We start from the raw sequence: 9,775 nt of genomic DNA on the forward strand, positions 1-9,775 counted from the left end.
ATGAGCCCCAAGAGATCATTTGTGTGGACCCCTGATCATGATGAGGCCTTTCGCGCATCAAGTCAGCACTCCTCCGTCCACCCATTCTCGCCGCTTTCGACCCAGACCTGCCTGTCATCCTCCAGACAGATGCCTCACGCCTTAATGGTATTGGATATGCCCTTCTGCAGGACCATGGTAGTGGACACTTACGTCTAGTTCAGTGTGGCTCATTCTTATTCCTTACGGCTGAGACACGCTATGCCACTATTGAGCTTGAGATGCTCCGCCGTGGTCTGGTCGATGTCAAAATGTAGGCTGTATCTCGCAGGCCTACAGAACTTTACTCTGATGACGGATCACCGTCCCCTCATACCTATCCTGAATCATTACTCGCTGGGCGCCATCGAGAATCCTGCGCCTCCAGCGTCTGAAGGAGAAAATTTCGCCCTACTTATTCACAGCTGTGTGGCGTGCTGGCAAGTCTCTGAACATTCCTGATGCTCTGTCTCGAGCCCCAGTCAGCCACCCCACACCAGAGGACAGAAATTGCAGGTGCCCCTTCTGCCACCCATCTACGAACAGTCATGGCTGTGTACACTGTCACCTCTTCAGGAGAGTCTCCAGCTCAAGATGCTGACAGGACCCTTCAGGATCTACGAGATGCAGCAAGAACAGACCCTGTCTACACTCGCCTGCTCGACTGTGTCACCTCAGGATTCTCCAATAGGTATGAGCTGCATAACTGCTTACTCCCATACTGGAAGATACGGGATGAACTCTACGCTGATGGTGACCTCGTCCTGTATGGAGCAAGAGTTATAGTTCCTGCCGCCCTCCGCCGCAGTTGTCTCGCTTACATGACAGCCATAGGGGTGTGGAATCTACTAAGCACCGAGCAAAACAGACTGTCTTCTGGCCTGGTATTAACTCAGACATTGTCAACATAATTGGAGCTTGTGAGTCATGCCAGGTATTGCAGCCATCCCAGCAGCAGGAACCACTGATGAGTGATGACAACCCCAAGAGGCCCTTTGAGTCTGTTTCAGCAGATTTCTTTATCGTCGCAGGAAAAGCCTTCCTCGTCATAGTCGACCGACTCTCAGGATGGCCTGTTGTCGTCCCATGCAAAGGTGATACTACTGCCTCTAATACAATCAGGATCTTCTGCCGCTACTTCCGGGAAGTTGGTGTCCCTATACGCCTCAGGACTGATGGAGGACCACAGTTCACCAGCAACGAGTTCCGGGATTTTATGGAGGCGATGGGGAGTTCGACATGTGATTACCTCCCCATATTATCCACAATCGAACGGTCATGCTGAAGCATGTGAAATCAATCAAGCATCTTATCCTGACAACGGCACCTTCAGGCAACATTGATTGCGAGGAGTTTGATCGAGGTCTCTTAGAGCTCCGGAATACTCCAAATTTCACAGGCCGCTCCCCTGCCCAGATCTTGTATGGCCGACCTCTTAGGTCATGCATCCCCGCACACCCAGAGTCCTTTTCAAAGGAGTGGCAGGTCAAGACTGAGGACTGTGACCGCCGTGCTGCCGCCCGTGCCGAGCAAGTTAAGACCGGTACGATCAGCATGCCCGCCCCTACCCAGGTTGACTATTGGACAGCACGTTTCGGATCCAAGACCCGACATCTCACTGCTGGGACAAGGTTGGGGTAGTCATGAGTTTCGGCAGGTCAAGGGACTACGAGATTCGTCTTCCTAGTGGTCGTGTATGGTGGCGAAACCGTCGTTTCCTTCGCCCAGTGCCACCTCTTAGTGTTGACCCATCCCCTCTTTCTCCTGTGGCCCCTTGCTTGGACCAGGAAAAGCAGTCCTTAGTTGATATTCCCCCAATGTCCCCACGTCGTTCTCAAAGGCTCACAAAAAAGAGTCCGCTCGAGTATACTAAAGGCGTGAGGGGGAGGGAGGTGTAGGTATATGAAAGACATGTTCAGTATGATGTATGAACCTTTATATATATATGCATTATGTTCTTTTATGTTTCATGTCCGTTTGCGGTATATACCTACCTAGTGTATTAAATGTATGTCATTCCAATGTGTTTATCATGTACGTTATGTAATGACTGAACCTTGTCCGTCTGGCAGTAATATTTCCGCCATGCAGGACCGCTCTGTTTCCCGTGTAGACACATAATTTGTACCTCTGTGAATTTGTCAACTTCACTAGACATTAAGGACCTACTTTTTATATTTCGGTGTTTCCTTCATCCCCAACCTTTAGTGATAAGGATAACGCATCGAACACACATTACAGACTGATACACACACAAACAAAGCCACTCCAACATCTAAAAACATAACAGACACCTCACACATCTCGAACTGTTGACCTAACCGCTCAACTCTCCTCACTGCCCAGAGAAAGGGAGTAGGTGATTTGGTACGATACATGTACATTCGCTACCGGGGTCTAAGCTGATGTCAGGCAGGGCAGCCGATCAAGACTAACGTCTACCCTAAAACAAATCAAAGTCCTTCATAAAGAAGGCATCATTGGCTTACCCCATACAAAAAAAAATGGGAAAAAGCACGTTAAAAGAAGATATATATATATATATATATATATATATATATATATATATATATATATATATATATATATATATATATCATTACTACAATTAACTACCTACTGTCATAGCTACCTTTTATATACAAGTCCAAGGGGTACATAACGTACTTTTATTTGTAGTGTAATGGTTCTGTTAGTTACGTAGCTATATCCTTTACTAAATAATTATATGTACACATATATAACAAGATATATAAGATTCAAGGAATAATACCTTTTTAGATGTTAGAAAACTTAAAAGATCTGACCTGTTATTGAATTATACTTATGAACTCTGCGAGATTTTCAGTTCAAATGTAAAAGTTTCATAAGTAACCATGTTGGAAATTTATTCCAGGTCAGCATGTTAACGAAAAGTTAGCAATAGAAAGCTCAACAATCCACTCATATATTTGCACATCTAGAATACTGTGGGCATAAGACTGCGTAAGTCACATTAAGTGGTTTATTAAAGTAATAAGCCAGCAGTTTCATATTTAAAAAGAACAATTCCTTATAAACTTTGGTTTGAAATTTGTTATTGAGAATTTTAATATCTAAGGAGGGCCTTGTTTTTACAAAGTAATTATAAGCACTGGGTACTTATGTACTCTAGGGTAAACAGAATAAATATATATTATTCAATGGTACCCATCGAGTTTCGTTTCTACAACGAGGTCGTTAAGCGAATTTGTCGATAAGCCGGGAGTCTATTCCCGCCACCCCTCCAATTCCCTCAGTGAATAACAAGATGTGTTAAAGAATATATGAATTCTTAAATTAGCAAACACATTTGAAAGTTAATTATAGGAAATTATTTAAACGTAAAAATTTTCACCTAATTAACTAGGTTACCTAATTGACTGTGCTTTTATGTCAAGTCGATGTTTGAGCTTCACCTATTGGCTAACCCTGTGTGTTGACACGTGTGTTCTACTCACTGGATCCATCTCTCTCTCTCTCTCTCTCTCTCTCTCTATTTAATGTAATACTTAATATAGTAATGTATTAATGTTACAAACGTATCTCTTTCAGTGTGTGTGCATGTGTATGCGTACACGTATGATACGCTTACGCACCAAGGAAGAGCTACCTGCTACCTGTGTGTTTGCAGTCCCTTCCCCTTTTGACAGAGAAAGCGAGAAAAGCAAGTAAACAAACATTAATTGCTTAGTTTCTTTAATGCGATGCAAAGGTGTGCACACACATAGGCACACATACAGACTGAAAAACAATGTATGTATGTAAAATTACATTACTTTATTAAATGCAATACTGTACTGCTTTAAGTAAATGCTCGTAAAAAATGGTGTATCAGAGAGGTAGAGTAAATGCGTATGCACACGTGAACATATACACCTGCAGGCTAACCAATAAACTAGGCCTACGCTTCGACTTTTAACTACAAATAAAAAAAATTACGTATTTTATATAATTAAACTTGCAAAGTCCCCACTAAGAGGGTTTTCTATGGTGAACCGCCCGTTTTCTACGATAACGCTCCTACGAGATTGGGTCAAGCAAAATTAGCCACATTTTTCCTGTGTAAATACGTGTCTACTACTAATTCATTTGTGTCTGTTTTCTTTGCACATGTGTTAGAATGCAGTTATGTCAATTCTTGTTAACTTACCTTTTATGTTACTTGTATTTATCCATTATAATTAATACCGAGAGTAATTGATCTCGGGTCACCTGAATTCTATTGTATTCCTCTGTGTGATGTCCACACGTCTCTTTATAAGTGGCCTACGTTCTAAATAAACCAGCAGTACTCGTTCTCCTGCTCATTATTTAGCACCTCTTACAATGGTGACCCCCAGAGTGGCTCCCGGTGCCATTAGCGGACTCATATAGCGACCTAGTCTTGGCTCCATGAACTACCCCACGCCCCTAACAGCCTGAAAACGGCGCTTTAACAAAGCGTTCGGGCATGCTGACTCTCGTCGGCAGATCACCAGCGTCATTAGTGGACCCACACGGCGCACTCTCCCAAGTGCATATTGATGCGAGTAACCCACTCCAAGTAAGAGGGCAATAGTGAGTATGGACGCGGACATTCCCTCCCACATACAATTAAATGCGAATGCGGACTCAGATATCTCCCTCATGCATGACCCGCCCACGCCCTCCCCTGCACCAAGGCTCATGCGCTCCTCCACGCCAATACCCACTCCCCGCGCGCTGCCCGTCCTGACGGAACAGACTAAGTCCACCCTCGCCATAAAGCTGCCGCCCTTCACGCACAGCAACCCATCATCTGGCTCTACAGGGTCGAGGGGCAGTTCAGGCTGGCAGGACTTACTGACGAGGTGTTGCAAGCAGACACTGTGATCAACGCCCTCCCGAAGGAGGTCTACAGGAAGCTCGTCCCGTGGGTGTCTGGCGCACGCCCCGTCACCTACCAGCATCTGAAAACCTCTTTCGTCAAGACCTGCTCCCCGCCGGTCTCCGAGAGGGCCACCCACACCCTTGACCTCGTCAACAACCCTCGGCATGACCAGAACCTCCTGGAAACTTGGGGCGTCATCCAGGACCTCCTCACCCTTCCCGAGACGGACAGCAGCGGCAGGCAGTCGGAGATTAGCCTATCAAGGGAGATCTTCCTCCGTCAGCTCCTCCCAGAGGTCCGAACCCAGATCCTCCAGCCTTACACAATGCCGCTCAAGGACCTGATCAGGACGGCGCAGCGGCTGACGGACTCCACAAGGGCAGCGAAGCAGGCATCCACGCCTGCACACCCCATCAGCTCCCTCCAGCCGGAGGATAACGCGGAGGAGGAGATAAGTGAAATCACCAGGAGGTGGCCAGCATACCACCACAAGAAACATCCACCAGCTACTACCACCACCAGCGGTATGGCAAGGACACCCGGAACTGCCAACCCCCCAGCTCTTTCGTCCATCCAAAAAACGGAGGTGGCGGCCAACAGAACAGGCCACCATGGCAGCAGAGGAACCCAGGAGCCCAAAACCATTAGGCTTCTACATCCGCGACACCGTCTCCAGCAGGGTGATGTTGGTCGACACTGCGGCCGTTCAATCAGTGTTCCCGCCATCCAGAGAGGACCGCAAACACCCGTCGGACCCGGCTGCCTTCCTGACAGCCGCCAACGGGTCCCCCATCCTCTCCTACGGCACCAGGCTCCTGTCGATTTCCATCCTTGGCCGGAGGTACACGTGGAACTTCATTGTCACGGACATGAGGACCCCACTCCTGGGCGCGGATTTCCTCGCCCACTTTGGGCTGGCATTCGAAGTTGGTCGCAAGCGTCTATTGGACACCGACTCCTGCCAGTCCTTCACCGTGGCAACGTGCCCCAGCGCGCCCGCCATCTGCTCTGTTGCCCCACACCAGTACGGCCAGCTGCTGAAGGAGTTCCCCGATGTTTTCAAGCCCGAACTGTGCCAGGTACCCAGGGCCCCGGCAAAGCACGGAATCTACCACCACATTAAGATGAAGGGGCCCCCAACGCACGTAAAGGAGGCCAAGGACGCTTTTGCCGAGATGGAGCGAATGGGCATATGCAGGGGGGCCTTCAGCCCGTGGGCCTCTCCCCTCCACGTGGTGCAGAAACTGGACGGCTCCTGGAGACCCTGCGGCGACTACAGGCGGCTCAACCTCGCAACTGAACCGGATCACTATCCCCTACCAAACATGCAAGATCTCATGACCTCCTTTCACGGGGCCAAAATATTCTCTAAACTAGACCTTTTAAAGTCCAACTTCCAGGTACCAGTTGCTCCAGACGACATCCCCAAAACCGCCATCATCATGCCCTTTGGGTCCTACATCTTCGCCTTCTCCACCTTCAGCCTGAGGAACGCGGGGGCAACCTTCCAGAGGCTGATGGACAGCATCCTGGGGGACCTGAACTTCTGAGTCTGTTATGTAGACGACATTCTAATTTTTCCCAGATCCCTCAAAGAGCACCTGTGACACATCCGAAAGGTCCTGCAGCGCCTGCAGGAGAACAGCCTCGTCGTCAGGTTTGATAAATGCACCTTCGGTGTCGAAAAGCTGACTTCCTGGGCCACTAGATATCCCTGGAGGGCATCTGTCCACTCGCATCGAAGGTCGCAGCCGCTACCAGGTTCCCCACCCCTACCTCCATCAAGGCCGTACAAGAATTCCTTGGGATGGTCAACTACTACAGAAGGTTCATCCCCGGGGTTGCACACACCATGGCCCCCCTGACGGAGATCCTGAAGGGGCCACCCGAAGTCCTTAGTTTGAGGACCCAACCAGCAGCAGGCCTTCTCCCTGATGAAGGCTGCCCTTGCCGAGGCAACTGCCTTGGCCCACCAGGACCCCAACATCCCCCCTTCAGCTGACGATGGATGCCAACAACGTCGCCTGTGGGGCTGTTCTGGAGTAAATCATTGCCGGAGCCCCCCACCCCATTGCCTTCTTCAGCAAAAAGTTCAGCACCGCGGAGTCCCGCTACAGCACCTTCGACAGGGAACTCTGCGCAGTGTATTGGGCGGTACATCACTTCAAGTTCCTCCTGGAGGGTACGCCCTTCACAATCTGGACGGACCACCAGCAGCTGGTCCACGCCTTCACAAAGCAGGGGGACGCATGGTCTTCCTGGCAGCAGCGGTATCTCGCGGCCATCGTGGAGTTCACCTGCACAATCAAGTACCTCCTTGGCAGGAAGAACCCTTTAGCAGATGCCCTCTCCAGGATCGAGCTCAATGCGGTGCAGCTCGGGATCGACTACGAGGACCTCGCCCGGGAGCAGACCACCGACCCAGAGACTCCAGCCTACCGCACTGCCATCACGTCCCTCAAGTGGAAGGACGTGCCCCTCATCCCCTGGGGGCCAACACTGCTCTGCGATGTAAGCACTGGCCAACCTCGCCCTCTGGTACCCGCCTCCCGCCACCATCTGGTGTTCGATGTTATCCATGGGCTGTCCCACCCCTCCGACAGGACGACAGCCAAACTGCTGACAGAGAAGTTCGTCTGGCACGGTATGTGGAAGGACGTGACGGCCTGGGCGAGACAGTGCATCTGGTGCCAGACCAGCAAGATAGGGCGTCACACCGAGACAGGGGTAGGCGAGTTTCCCCAGCCGGGGAGGCGGTTTGGACACATCCACGTAGACATGGTAGGCCCCCTTCCCCTATCAGGCAGGGCCAGATACCTCCTGATGATCGTCGACAGCTCAACCAGGTGGCCTGAAATGACGCCCATGCAGGAAGCCACCGCCAGTGCGTGCGCTGAGGCCCTCCTCTCCAGCTGGATCAGCCGATTCAGTGTCCCGGACCACATAACCACCGACAGGGGCCCTGCCTTCCTGTCCGAGCTGTGGTCCACCCTGGCACGCCTGCTGGGGACCTCTCACCACACCACCACCGCTTACAACCCTGCAGCCAACGGATTGGTGGAGAGATTCCACAGGTCTCTGAAGGCGTCCCTCATGGCCCGCTGCACCGCTGAGGATTGGAAGTACCAGCTGCCTTGGGTCCTCCTCGGACTGAGGACCACCCCCCGAGCCAGTGGCAACCCATCTGCAGCAGAGAAAGTCTACGGGGAGCCCCTTGTAGTCCCGGGCGAACTCGTCACGGGAGATCGCCACAACCTGTCAGTCCAGAGGCTCCGCGACATAGTCGGGAAGTTCACCCCTGCCAGCGGACGTATACCGATAGGTCAGTAACCTTCATGCCTCCCGGCCTGTCCTCCACACCCACGTCTTCGTCAGGAATGACACTGTCCGCCCTCCACTAACCAGGCCCTACAAGGGGCCCTTCCGCATGCTCGAGCGGAACACCAAAGCATTCCACCTGCCCTGCACGGGAAGGACGACTGGGTGTGGGTCAAGCCATCTCAAGCCCACCCTGTTGGAGGAAGCCATTGATGATACCACGCAGCACCCTCCGCAGCCGAGCCAGCCCAAAAGAAAGTCGCGTGGCCGCCCCCGGAAACACCCAGCCAGCGCCACAGCCAGCCTCTCCCGCTCACACTGCACCCCCCAGCTGACTTCGCGGAGCCGCAGCACTCTCCAACGGCCCAGCAGATACCTAGTTTAATCAGACGTTACCCACGTCTTAGGGGAGTACTTGTAAAGTCCCCGCTAAGCGGGTTTTCTATGGTGAACAACTCATTTTTTATGATAACGCTCCTACGAGATATTAGCCACATTTTTCCTGTGTAAATATGTATCTACTACTAATTCATTTGTATCTGTTTTCTTTGCACACGTGTTAGAATGTTGTTATGTCAATTCTTGTTAACTTACCTTTTATGTTACTTGTATTGATCCATTATAATTAATACCGAGAGTAATTGACCTCGGGTCACCTGAATTCTATTGTATTCCTCTGTGTGATGTCTGCACGCCGCTTTATAAGCGGCCTGCGTTCTGAATAAACCAGCAATACTCGTTCTCCTACTCATTATTTAGCACCTCTTACAAACTTACTGAAAAGCTTATTCTAGTATACAAACTTATAAACATTTTCTTATATTTAACCCACAATTTTGTTTTCAAATTCAAGACTTCTGAGCAGCGGAGGTGGAATGTTGAAGGACTGTTTAAAAGCAGAGAAGACAATCTTCGTGGACCTGGGTAGGCAGGAGGGTTGCTTGATTGACACACACACACACACTCAGGGATGGTAGTAGAATTGGCAATTAGGGCCTACGTTACATCTATCTGCTTATACAGGAAAAAGAAAAGCTGCCAGAAGAAAGGCAAATGAAATATTTATATGGAACGGCTTGTGAAAAATTAGGGACTCCTTAAACGTCCAAACAAGTTTCTTACTTTACCTACGGAAATGTATAGCTTATGTTGACACCTGTAGTAAATATGTAATGCAATGTGTTTACTAACAAGTATCACATTTTGTTAATGGGCAGTAACTTTATCAAAACCCGGAATAACCTAACTATACACAACGCAAGAGAGAAAAGAAGGGTAAACAGACTGACACACTCATGGGGTTGCAAATGGAACTGTAGGTTGTAGTGCCATCAATGCACAGCCGTAAAGTTCTTTGCAGCGCCCCATCGGCCCCTAGCTGCAACCTTCATCCTTTCCCATAGGGGGGTAGTGCGGTCAGTGCACCTTACTCGGTGCACTGTAGTCATTACTTAGGGATCTTTGCAGCTTCCTTTTGGCTCCTAGCTGCAACCCCTTTCATTCCTAATACTGTACCCCCATTCATAATCCTCCTAACAATTGATTCATAGTGCAACTGCGAGGCTTTCC

Source organism: Macrobrachium rosenbergii, chromosome 55 (genome assembly GCF_040412425.1).
Source record: "Macrobrachium rosenbergii isolate ZJJX-2024 chromosome 55, ASM4041242v1, whole genome shotgun sequence".
NCBI classification, from domain to species: domain Eukaryota; kingdom Metazoa; phylum Arthropoda; class Malacostraca; order Decapoda; family Palaemonidae; genus Macrobrachium; species Macrobrachium rosenbergii.